This window comes from Hyla sarda, unplaced genomic scaffold (genome assembly GCF_029499605.1).
Source record: "Hyla sarda isolate aHylSar1 unplaced genomic scaffold, aHylSar1.hap1 scaffold_1108, whole genome shotgun sequence".
In the NCBI taxonomy this organism is placed as follows: domain Eukaryota; kingdom Metazoa; phylum Chordata; class Amphibia; order Anura; family Hylidae; genus Hyla; species Hyla sarda.
Genome location: NW_026607728.1, coordinates 108,053 through 120,939, shown reverse-complemented (window position 1 = coordinate 120,939; position 12,887 = coordinate 108,053). Strand labels below are relative to the sequence as shown.

General features: G+C 45.7%; 6 non-coding genes across 6 annotated transcripts; all 6 read left to right on the top strand.

The window, feature by feature from the left end:
• Positions 1-13: 13 nt before the first annotated feature.
• LOC130301074 (U2 spliceosomal RNA) lies at positions 14-204 on the top strand. The gene has a single exon (XR_008851791.1). It is a non-coding gene; the product is annotated as a U2 spliceosomal RNA (small nuclear RNA).
• Positions 205-2,293: 2,089 nt separating this feature from the next.
• Positions 2,294-2,484, top strand: LOC130301073 (U2 spliceosomal RNA). Its single transcript, XR_008851790.1, has one exon. It is a non-coding gene; the product is annotated as a U2 spliceosomal RNA (small nuclear RNA).
• Positions 2,485-4,585: 2,101 nt separating this feature from the next.
• On the top strand, positions 4,586-4,776 carry LOC130301072 (U2 spliceosomal RNA). Its single transcript, XR_008851789.1, has one exon. It is a non-coding gene; the product is annotated as a U2 spliceosomal RNA (small nuclear RNA).
• A 2,070-nt stretch (positions 4,777-6,846) lies between these two features.
• Positions 6,847-7,037, top strand: LOC130301071 (U2 spliceosomal RNA). The gene has a single exon (XR_008851788.1). It is a non-coding gene; the product is annotated as a U2 spliceosomal RNA (small nuclear RNA).
• A 2,080-nt stretch (positions 7,038-9,117) lies between these two features.
• On the top strand, positions 9,118-9,308 carry LOC130301069 (U2 spliceosomal RNA). Its single transcript, XR_008851787.1, has one exon. It is a non-coding gene; the product is annotated as a U2 spliceosomal RNA (small nuclear RNA).
• Positions 9,309-11,399: 2,091 nt separating this feature from the next.
• On the top strand, positions 11,400-11,590 carry LOC130301067 (U2 spliceosomal RNA). The gene has a single exon (XR_008851785.1). It is a non-coding gene; the product is annotated as a U2 spliceosomal RNA (small nuclear RNA).
• Positions 11,591-12,887: the final 1,297 nt, after the last annotated feature.

Sequence of the window (12,887 nt, the reverse complement as noted above, 5' to 3'; positions counted from 1 at the left end):
CCCTTTCACGGTTATCGCTTCTCGGCCTTTTGGCTAAGATCAAGTGTAGTATCTGTTCTTATCAGTTTAATATCTGATACGTCCCCTATCTGGGGACCATATATTAAATGGATTTTTGAGAACGGGGGCCGATTTCGAAGCTTGCTTCCGTCGCCCTATGCATTGACCCGATATGGCAGTATCTTCGGGTACAGTGCACCACCCCCTTACAGGGTTAAAAAGAAAGATTCCTACTTTCATTGCTACCTGCTTGCTGGCTAGCCAGCTAGCCAGCCCTGTGGGCCTTGCTGCTGCTGCAGCCAAAAAACAAAAGGTGGTGCTGCTGCTTCTGCTGCTTCTGCTTGTGTCTGGCCGCTGTTGGAGCGTCCAGGCACAGGACTTCTGCTGCTGCTGACTAAATGGCCTCCTTAATTGGATCATTTGAGTAGCCAGCACACCTGTGCAGGTAGGGCATGACATGATAGGCAGCTGCCTTGATAGCGGGTGGGTGCTGAATGTTCCTAATTGACAAAATAAGATTAATGCTTATGAAGAAATATAAAATCTCATCCCTTCCCCAATATCGCGCCACACCCCTACCCCTTAATTCCCTGGTTGAACTTGATGGACATATGTCTTTTTTCGACCGTACTAACTATGTAACTATGTAACATAACATGGGGGGGGGGGGGGGTCTCCTGGCTGTTCACACAGGTGTGTCATTGCTGTACATTGACCATGCATTGCTTCTGTGGTATTGCAAAGGCAAAGACAAATGCTTCCAGCCATCCATTGCACTAATGGATTGGTCATCAGCTGGCTGTCTATGTCCCGCATCAATATAGACCAAAGTACAGAGGGTTAGGCTATGCTATTGTGCACCTACCTGATGCATCAGAAGGTGCGAGGCCCTTGCTAAATTCTGTGCACAGACTTTGAGATCTATACTTTAGACTGTATCTAAACCTGCTCCAACATGGACTGACATTCTGGCCTACTTTCAGCCGATGCGACTTGTCTGTCGCTGAACAGTCGCTTTTTATGTATTCAGCACCTATGTATAATGTTGTAAAAATGCTCTAGAAGCTAAAGTCGCAGAAATGTCACACATATTTGGCCTGCAACTTTCTGTGCGACAAATTCAGACAGGAAAAATCAGTATAAATCCTTAGAAAATTATCCCCCAGTGTCTCCATCTGCTGGCGGTATTGAATAAGCATTGCTGCACTGATGGGGTATGCATTAGACGAAAAAAAAGAAGAAAAAGAAGAATAATACGCCCAGAAAAGAGGCGAAAAGGAGAAAAACGTAAAAAAACGTGAAAAAAAAGTAAGAGGAAGAGAAGGGAAAAAAAGGTGGAAATGGGTTTAAAAGTGATTTCGGCGGAGAAATATATATATATATATATATATATATATATATATATATATATATATATATACGCGCACACACACACATATATATAAACGTATTCTCCGTTGAGATATTGCAGCCGCTGCTGTGTCCAGGCCCAGGAGCCTTAGCACTGTGCTGTGATGTCACTCAATACCACTGACATCACTAGGTGTAAACAACATCTCTCCTTTGCTGTGTATGTGACTATGGAGCTGTTTGGTGATGTCGTCTATTATGGCCTTCATAGAAGCAACAGGAGATTGTTGCATCCATCTAGAACCCTCAGAACTACAGTGCTATGATGTCACTCACTTCCACAGGCCTTGCAGAGTGTAAACAACAACAACCCAGCTTTGTTGTGTATGTAACCATAGGGATTTGTGATGTCACCTAGAACCTTCACAGCAGCGACAGCTTTATGAGGAGCATCAGCACTGCTCTGCCTGAGCAGAACCATCACCGCCATAGGTTGTCAAATAACCCGGATTTAACCCACACAGGTAAGTCCAATGGGGTGCAGGCATGTCCTCTATGCTTACAGCTTCCCGTGGGTGTTGGTTTGATACCGTTTGGGGACAGCCAAGGAGGCATCTGCAGGCAACAAAGGTAGGTGTGTGCTTGTGTGTGTGTTTCCTATGCAGATCCTAAGCCCAGTGTCACATGCAAGTAGGAGGAGTAAGAAGGGTTCCTGGCAAATCCGGGTTATGGATTGCATTTAAAAAGGCCCCGTGGGAGTGCAATGGGCCCCTGTCTTGCTGCTTAGCAATAATGGTATGGGTTTAGGTTCTGCTGTGTGTACTGGTGGTTGACTGCCCCCCAGCCCAGAGTGTGCATGGAAAATTGTCTGGCAGCCTCCCTGACAGCAAGCAGTGATAGTGCCCATGAAGGGGACCTTGTTGGGCCTGCCCCTTTCACGGTTATCGCTTCTCGGCCTTTTGGCTAAGATCAAGTGTAGTATCTGTTCTTATCAGTTTAATATCTGATACGTCCCCTATCTGGGGACCATATATTAAATGGATTTTTGAGAACGGGGGCCGATTTCGAAGCTTGCTTCCGTCGCCCTATGCATTGACCCGATATGGCAGTATCTTCGGGTACAGTGCACCACCCCCTTACAGGGTTAAAAAGAAAGATTCCTACTTTCATTGCTACCTGCTTGCTGGCTAGCCAGCTAGCCAGCCCTGTGGGCCTTGCTGCTGCTGCAGCCAAAAAACAAAAGGTGGTGCTGCTGCTGCTTCTGCTGCTTCTGCTTGTGTCTGGCCGCTGTTGGAGCGTCCAGGCACAGGACTTCTGCTGCTGCTGACTAAATGGCCTCCTTAATTGGATCATTTGAGTAGCCAGCACACCTGTGCAGGTAGGGCATGACATGATAGGCAGCTGCCTTGATAGCGGGTGGGTGCTGAATGTTCCTAATTGACAAAATAAGATTAATGCTTATGAAGAAATATAAAATCTCATCCCTTCCCCAATATCGCGCCACACCCCTACCCCTTAATTCCCTGGTTGAACTTGATGGACATATGTCTTTTTTCGACCGTACTAACTATGTAACTATGTAACATAACATGGGGGGGGGGGGGGGGTCTCCTGGCTGTTCACACAGGTGTGTCATTGCTGTACATTGACCATGCATTGCTTCTGTGGTATTGCAAAGGCAAAGACAAATGCTTCCAGCCATCCATTGCACTAATGGATTGGTCATCAGCTGGCTGTCTATGTCCCGCATCAATATAGACCAAAGTACAGAGGGTTAGGCTATGCTATTGTGCACCTACCTGATGCATCAGAAGGTGCGAGGCCCTTGCTAAATTCTGTGCACAGACTTTGAGATCTATACTTTAGACTGTATCTAAACCTGCTCCAACATGGACTGACATTCTGGCCTACTTTCAGCCGATGCGACTTGTCTGTCGCTGAACAGTCGCTTTTTATGTATTCAGCACCTATGTATAATGTTGTAAAAATGCTCTAGAAGCTAAAGTCGCAGAAATGTCACACATATTTGGCCTGCAACTTTCTGTGCGACAAATTCAGACAGGAAAAATCAGTATAAAATCAGTATAAATCCTTAGAAAATTATCCCCCAGTGTCTCCATCTGCTGGCGGTATTGAATAAGCATTGCTGCACTGATGGGGTATGCATTAGACGAAAAAAAAGAAGAAAAAGAAGAATAATACGCCCAGAAAAGAGGCGAAAAGGAGAAAAACGTAAAAAAACGTGAAAAAAAAGTAAGAGGAAGAGAAGGGAAAAAAAGGTGGAAATGGGTTTAAAAGTGATTTCGGCGGAGAAATATATATATATATATATATATATATATATATATATAGTATATATATACGCGCACACACACACATATATATAAACGTATTCTCCGTTGAGATATTGCAGCCGCTGCTGTGTCCAGGCCCAGGAGCCTTAGCACTGTGCTGTGATGTCACTCAATACCACTGACATCACTAGGTGTAAACAACATCTCTCCTTTGCTGTGTATGTGACTATGGAGCTGTTTGGTGATGTCGTCTATTATGGCCTTCATAGAAGCAACAGGAGATTGTTGCATCCATCTAGAACCCTCAGAACTACAGTGCTATGATGTCACTCACTTCCACAGGCCTTGCAGAGTGTAAACAACAACAACCCAGCTTTGTTGTGTATGTAACCATAGGGATTTGTGATGTCACCTAGAACCTTCACAGCAGCGACAGCTTTATGAGGAGCATCAGCACTGCTCTGCCTGAGCAGAACCATCACCGCCATAGGTTGTCAAATAACCCGGATTTAACCCACACAGGTAAGTCCAATGGGGTGCAGGCATGTCCTCTATGCTTACAGCTTCCCGTGGGTGTTGGTTTGATACCGTTTGGGGACAGCCAAGGAGGCATCTGCAGGCAACAAAGGTAGGTGTGTGCTTGTGTGTGTGTTTCCTATGCAGATCCTAAGCCCAGTGTCACATGCAAGTAGGAGGAGTAAGAAGGGTTCCTGGCAAATCCGGGTTATGGATTGCATTTAAAAAGGCCCCGTGGGAGTGCAATGGGCCCCTGTCTTGCTGCTTAGCAATAATGGTATGGGTTTAGGTTCTGCTGTGTGTACTGGTGGTTGACTGCCCCCCAGCCCAGAGTGTGCATGGAAAATTGTCTGGCAGCCTCCCTGACAGCAAGCAGTGATAGTGCCCATGAAGGGGACCTTGTTGGGCCCGCCCCTTTCACGGTTATCGCTTCTCGGCCTTTTGGCTAAGATCAAGTGTAGTATCTGTTCTTATCAGTTTAATATCTGATACGTCCCCTATCTGGGGACCATATATTAAATGGATTTTTGAGAACGGGGGCCGATTTCGAAGCTTGCTTCCGTCGCCCTATGCATTGACCCGATATGGCAGTATCTTCGGGTACAGTGCACCACCCCCTTACAGGTTAAAAAGAAAGATTCCTACTTTCATTGCTACCTGCTTGCTGGCTAGCCAGCTAGCCAGCCCTGTGGGCCTTGCTGCTGCTGCAGCCAAAAAACAAAAGGTGGTGCTGCTGCTTCTGCTGCTTCTGCTTGTGTCTGGCCGCTGTTGGAGCGTCCAGGCACAGGACTTCTGCTGCTGCTGACTAAATGGCCTCCTTAATTGGATCATTTGAGTAGCCAGCACACCTGTGCAGGTAGGGCATGACATGATAGGCAGCTGCCTTGATAGCGGGTGGGTGCTGAATGTTCCTAATTGACAAAATAAGATTAATGCTTATGAAGAAATATAAAATCTCATCCCTTCCCCAATATCGCGCCACACCCCTACCCCTTAATTCCCTTGTTGAACTTGATGGACATATGTCTTTTTCGACCGTACTAACTATGTAACTATGTAACATAACATGGGGGGGGGGGGGGTCTCCTGGCTGTTCACACAGGTGTGTCATTGCTGTACATTGACCATGCATTGCTTCTGTGGTATTGCAAAGGCAAAGACAAATGCTTCCAGCCATCCATTGCACTAATGGATTGGTCATCAGCTGGCTGTCTATGTCCCGCATCAATATAGACCAAAGTACAGAGGGTTAGGCTATGCTATTGTGCACCTACCTGATGCATCAGAAGGTGCGAGGCCCTTGCTAAATTCTGTGCACAGACTTTGAGATCTATACTTTAGACTGTATCTAAACCTGCTCCAACATGGACTGACATTCTGGCCTACTTTCAGCCGATGCGACTTGTCTGTCGCTGAACAGTCGCTTTTTATGTATTCAGCACCTATGTATAATGTTGTAAAAATGCTCTAGAAGCTAAAGTCGCAGAAATGTCACACATATTTGGCCTGCAACTTTCTGTGCGACAAATTCAGACAGGAAAAATCAGTATAAATCCTTAGAAAATTATCCCCCAGTGTCTCCATCTGCTGGCGGTATTGAATAAGCATTGCTGCACTGATGGGGTATGCATTAGACGAAAAAAAAGAAGAAAAAGAAGAATAATACGCCCAGAAAAGAGGCGAAAAGGAGAAAAACGTAAAAAAACGTGAAAAAAAAGTAAGAGGAAGAGAAGGGAAAAAAAGGTGGAAATGGGTTTAAAAGTGATTTCGGCGGAGAAATATATATATATATATATATATATATATATATATATACGCGCACACACACACATATATATAAACGTATTCTCCGTTGAGATATTGCAGCCGCTGCTGTGTCCAGGCCCAGGAGCCTTAGCACTGTGCTGTGATGTCACTCAATACCACTGACATCACTAGGTGTAAACAACATCTCTCCTTTGCTGTGTATGTGACTATGGAGCTGTTTGGTGATGTCGTCTATTATGGCCTTCATAGAAGCAACAGGAGATTGTTGCATCCATCTAGAACCCTCAGAACTACAGTGCTATGATGTCACTCACTTCCACAGGCCTTGCAGAGTGTAAACAACAACAACCCAGCTTTGTTGTGTATGTAACCATAGGGATTTGTGATGTCACCTAGAACCTTCACAGCAGCGACAGCTTTATGAGGAGCATCAGCACTGCTCTGCCTGAGCAGAACCATCACCGCCATAGGTTGTCAATAACCCGGATTTAACCCACACAGGTAAGTCCAATGGGGTGCAGGCATGTCCTCTATGCTTACAGCTTCCCGTGGGTGTTGGTTTGATACCGTTTGGGGACAGCCAAGGAGGCATCTGCAGGCAACAAAGGTAGGTGTGTGCTTGTGTGTGTGTTTCCTATGCAGATCCTAAGCCCAGTGTCACATGCAAGTAGGAGGAGTAAGAAGGGTTCCTGGCAATCCGGGTTATGGATTGCATTTAAAAAGGCCCCGTGGGAGTGCAATGGGCCCCTGTCTTGCTGCTTAGCAATAATGGTATGGGTTTAGGTTCTGCTGTGTGTACTGGTGGTTGACTGCCCCCCAGCCCAGAGTGTGCATGGAAAATTGTCTGGCAGCCTCCCTGACAGCAAGCAGTGATAGTGCCCATGAAGGGGACCTTGTTGGGCCCGCCCCTTTCACGGTTATCGCTTCTCGGCCTTTTGGCTAAGATCAAGTGTAGTATCTGTTCTTATCAGTTTAATATCTGATACGTCCCCTATCTGGGGACCATATATTAAATGGATTTTTGAGAACGGGGGCCGATTTCGAAGCTTGCTTCCGTCGCCCTATGCATTGACCCGATATGGCAGTATCTTCGGGTACAGTGCACCACCCCCTTACAGGGTTAAAAAGAAAGATTCCTACTTTCATTGCTACCTGCTTGCTGGCTAGCCAGCTAGCCAGCCCTGTGGGCCTTGCTGCTGCTGCAGCCAAAAAACAAAAGGTGGTGCTGCTGCTTCTGCTGCTTCTGCTTGTGTCTGGCCGCTGTTGGAGCGTCCAGGCACAGGACTTCTGCTGCTGCTGACTAAATGGCCTCCTTAATTGGATCATTTGAGTAGCCAGCACACCTGTGCAGGTAGGGCATGACATGATAGGCAGCTGCCTTGATAGCGGGTGGGTGCTGAATGTTCCTAATTGACAAAATAAGATTAATGCTTATGAAGAAATATAAAATCTCATCCCTTCCCCAATATCGCGCCACACCCTACCCCTTAATTCCCTGGTTGAACTTGATGGACATATGTCTTTTTTCGACCGTACTAACTATGTAACTATGTAACATAACATGGGGGGGGGGGGGGGTCTCCTGGCTGTTCACACAGGTGTGTCATTGCTGTACATTGACCATGCATTGCTTCTGTGGTATTGCAAAGGCAAAGACAAATGCTTCCAGCCATCCATTGCACTAATGGATTGGTCATCAGCTGGCTGTCTATGTCCCGCATCAATATAGACCAAAGTACAGAGGGTTAGGCTATGCTATTGTGCACCTACCTGATGCATCAGAAGGTGCGAGGCCCTTGCTAAATTCTGTGCACAGACTTTGAGATCTATACTTTAGACTGTATCTAAACCTGCTCCAACATGGACTGACATTCTGGCCTACTTTCAGCCGATGCGACTTGTCTGTCGCTGAACAGTCGCTTTTATGTATTCAGCACCTATGTATAATGTTGTAAAAATGCTCTAGAAGCTAAAGTCGCAGAAATGTCACACATATTTGGCCTGCAACTTTCTGTGCGACAAATTCAGACAGGAAAAATCAGTATAAATCCTTAGAAAATTATCCCCCAGTGTCTCCATCTGCTGGCGGTATTGAATAAGCATTGCTGCACTGATGGGGTATGCATTAGACGAAAAAAAAGAAGAAAAAGAAGAATAATACGCCCAGAAAAGAGGCGAAAAGGAGAAAAACGTAAAAAAACGTGAAAAAAAAGTAAGAGGAAGAGAAGGGAAAAAAAGGTGGAAATGGGTTTAAAGTGATTTCGGCGGAGAAATATATATATATATATATATATTATATATATATATATATATATATATACGCGCACACACACACATATATATAAACGTATTCTCCGTTGAGATATTGCAGCCGCTGCTGTGTCCAGGCCCAGGAGCCTTAGCACTGTGCTGTGATGTCACTCAATACCACTGACATCACTAGGTGTAAACAACATCTCTCCTTTGCTGTGTATGTGACTATGGAGCTGTTTGGTGATGTCGTCTATTATGGCCTTCATAGAAGCAACAGGAGATTGTTGCATCCATCTAGAACCCTCAGAACTACAGTGCTATGATGTCACTCACTTCCACAGGCCTTGCAGAGTGTAAACAACAACAACCCAGCTTTGTTGTGTATGTAACCATAGGGATTTGTGATGTCACCTAGAACCTTCACAGCAGCGACAGCTTTATGAGGAGCATCAGCACTGCTCTGCCTGAGCAGAACCATCACCGCCATAGGTTGTCAAATAACCCGGATTTAACCCACACAGGTAAGTCCAATGGGGTGCAGGCATGTCCTCTATGCTTACAGCTTCCGTGGGTGTTGGTTTGATACCGTTTGGGACAGCCAAGGAGGCATCTGCAGCAACAAAGGTAGGTGTGTGCTTGTGTGTGTGTTTCCTATGCAGATCCTAAGCCCAGTGTCACATGCAAGTAGGAGGAGTAAGAAGGGTTCCTGGCAAATCCGGGTTATGGATTGCATTTAAAAAGGCCCCGTGGGAGTGCAATGGGCCCCTGTCTTGCTGCTTAGCAATAATGGTATGGGTTTAGGTTCTGCTGTGTGTACTGGTGGTTGACTGCCCCCCAGCCCAGAGTGTGCATGGAAAATTGTCTGGCAGCCTCCCTGACAGCAAGCAGTGATAGTGCCCATGAAGGGGACCTTGTTGGGCCCGCCCCTTTCACGGTTATCGCTTCTCGGCCTTTTGGCTAAGATCAAGTGTAGTATCTGTTCTTATCAGTTTAATATCTGATACGTCCCCTATCTGGGGACCATATATTAAATGGATTTTTGAGAACGGGGGCCGATTTCGAAGCTTGCTTCCGTCGCCCTATGCATTGACCCGATATGGCAGTATCTTCGGGTACAGTGCACCACCCCCTTACAGGGTTAAAAAGAAAGATTCCTACTTTCATTGCTACCTGCTTGCTGGCTAGCCAGCTAGCCAGCCCTGTGGGCCTTGCTGCTGCTGCAGCCAAAAAACAAAAGGTGGTGCTGCTGCTTCTGCTGCTTCTGCTTGTGTCTGGCCGCTGTTGGAGCGTCCAGGCACAGGACTTCTGCTGCTGCTGACTAAATGGCCTCCTTAATTGGATCATTTGAGTAGCCAGCACACCTGTGCAGGTAGGGCATGACATGATAGGCAGCTGCCTTGATAGCGGGTGTGGTGCTGAATGTTCCTAATTGACAAATAAGATTAATGCTTATGAAGAAATATAAATCTCATTCCTTCCCAATATCGCGCCACACCCCTACCCTTAATTCCCTGGTTGAACTTGATGGACATATGTCTTTTTTCGACCGTACTAACTATGTAACTATGTAACATAACATGGGGGGGTGGGGGGGGGGTCTCCTGGCTGTTCACACAGGTGTGTCATTGCTGTACATTGACCATGCATTGCTTCTGTGGTATTGCAAAGGCAAAGACAAATGCTTCCAGCCATCCATTGCACTAATGGATTGGTCATCAGCTGGCTGTCTATGTCCCGCATCAATATAGACCAAAGTACAGAGGGTTAGGCTATGCTATTGTGCACCTACCTGATGCATCAGAAGGTGCGAGGCCCTTGCTAAATTCTGTGCACAGACTTTGAGATCTATACTTTAGACTGTATCTAAACCTGCTCCAACATGGACTGACATTCTGGCCTACTTTCAGCCGATGCGACTTGTCTGTCGCTGAACAGTCGCTTTTTATGTATTCAGCACCTATGTATAATGTTGTAAAAATGCTCTAGAAGCTAAAGTCGCAGAAATGTCACACATATTTGGCCTGCAACTTTCTGTGCGACAAATTCAGACAGGAAAAATCAGTATAAATCCTTAGAAAATTATCCCCCAGTGTCTCCATCTGCTGGCGGTATTGAATAAGCATTGCTGCACTGATGGGGTATGCATTAGACGAAAAAAAAGAAGAAAAAGAAGAATAATACGCCCAGAAAAGAGGCGAAAAGGAGAAAAACGTAAAAAAACGTGAAAAAAAAGTAAGAGGAAGAGAAGGGAAAAAAAGGTGGAAATGGGTTTAAAAGTGATTTCGGCGGAGAAATATATATATATATATATATATATATATATATATATATATATGTATATATACGCGCACACACACACATATATATATAAACGTATTCTCCGTTGAGATATTGCAGCCGCTGCTGTGTCCAGGCCCAGGAGCCTTAGCACTGTGCTGTGATGTCACTCAATACCACTGACATCACTAGGTGTAAACAACATCTCTCCTTTGCTGTGTATGTGACTATGGAGCTGTTTGGTGATGTCGTCTATTATGGCCTTCATAGAAGCAACAGGAGATTGTTGCATCCATCTAGAACCCTCAGAACTACAGTGCTATGATGTCACTCACTTCCACAGGCCTTGCAGAGTGTAAACAACAACAACCCAGCTTTGTTGTGTATGTAACCATAGGGATTTGTGATGTCACCTAGAACCTTCACAGCAGCGACAGCTTTATGAGGAGCATCAGCACTGCTCTGCCTGAGCAGAACCATCACCGCCATAGGTTGTCAAATAACCCGGATTTAACCCACACAGGTAAGTCCAATGGGGTGCAGGCATGTCCTCTATGCTTACAGCTTCCCGTGGGTGTTGGATTGATACCGTTTGGGGACAGCCAAGGAGGCATCTGCAGGCAACAAAGGTAGGTGTGTGCTTGTGTGTGTGTTTCCTATGCAGATCCTAAGCCCAGTGTCACATGCAAGTAGGAGGAGTAAGAAGGGTTCCTGGCAAATCCGGGTTATGGATTGCATTTAAAAAGGCCCCGTGGGAGTGCAATGGGCCCCTGTCTTGCTGCTTAGCAATAATGGTATGGGTTTAGGTTCTGCTGTGTGTACTGGTGGTTGACTGCCCCCCAGCCCAGAGTGTGCATGGAAAATTGTCTGGCAGCCTCCCTGACAGCAAGCAGTGATAGTGCCCATGAAGGGGACCTTGTTGGGCCCGCCCCTTTCACGGTTATCGCTTCTCGGCCTTTTGGCTAAGATCAAGTGTAGTATCTGTTCTTATCAGTTTAATATCTGATACGTCCCCTATCTGGGGACCATATATTAAATGGATTTTTGAGAACGGGGGCCGATTTCGAAGCTTGCTTCCGTCGCCCTATGCATTGACCCGATATGGCAGTATCTTCGGGTACAGTGCACCACCCCCTTACAGGGTTAAAAAGAAAGATTCCTACTTTCATTGCTACCTGCTTGCTGGCTAGCCAGCTAGCCAGCCCTGTGGGCCTTGCTGCTGCTGCAGCCAAAAAACAAAAGGTGGTGCTGCTGCTTCTGCTGCTTCTGCTTGTGTCTGGCCGCTGTTGGAGCGTCCAGGCACAGGACTTCTGCTGCTGCTGACTAAATGGCCTCCTTAATTGGATCATTTGAGTAGCCAGCACACCTGTGCAGGTAGGGCATGACATGATAGGCAGCTGCCTTGATAGCGGGTGGGTGCTGAATGTTCCTAATTGACAAAATAAGATTAATGCTTATGAAGAAATATAAAATCTCATCCCTTCCCCAATATCGCGCAACACCCCTACCCCTTAATTCCCTGGTTGAACTTGATGGACATATGTCTTTTTTCGACCGTACTAACTATGTAACTATGTAACATAACATGGGGGGGGGGGGGGGGTCTCCTGGCTGTTCACACAGGTGTGTCATTGCTGTACATTGACCATGCATTGCTTCTGTGGTATTGCAAAGGCAAAGACAAATGCTTCCAGCCATCCATTGCACTAATGGATTGGTCATCAGCTGGCTGTCTATGTCCCGCATCAATATAGACCAAAGTACAGAGGGTTAGGCTATGCTATTGTGCACCTACCTGATGCATCAGAAGGTGCGAGGCCCTTGCTAAATTCTGTGCACAGACTTTGAGATCTATACTTTAGACTGTATCTAAACCTGCTCCAACATGGACTGACATTCTGGCCTACTTTCAGCCGATGCGACTTGTCTGTCGCTGAACAGTCGCTTTTTATGTATTCAGCACCTATGTATAATGTTGTAAAAATGCTCTAGAAGCTAAAGTCGCAGAAATGTCACACATATTTGGCCTGCAACTTTCTGTGCGACAAATTCAGACAGGAAAAATCAGTATAAATCCTTAGAAAATTATCCCCCAGTGTCTCCATCTGCTGGCGGTATTGAATAAGCATTGCTGCACTGATGGGGTATGCATTAGACGAAAAAAAAGAAGAAAAAGAAGAATAATACGCCCAGAAAAGAGGCGAAAAGGAGAAAAACGTAAAAAAACGTGAAAAAAAAGTAAGAGGAAGAGAAGGGAAAAAAAGGTGGAAATGGGTTTAAAAGTGATTTCGGCGGAGAAATATATATATATATATATATATATATATATATATATATATATACGCGCACACACACACACATATATATAAACGTATTCTCCGTTGAGATATTGCAGCCGCTGCTGTGTCCAGGCCCAGGAGCCTTAGCACT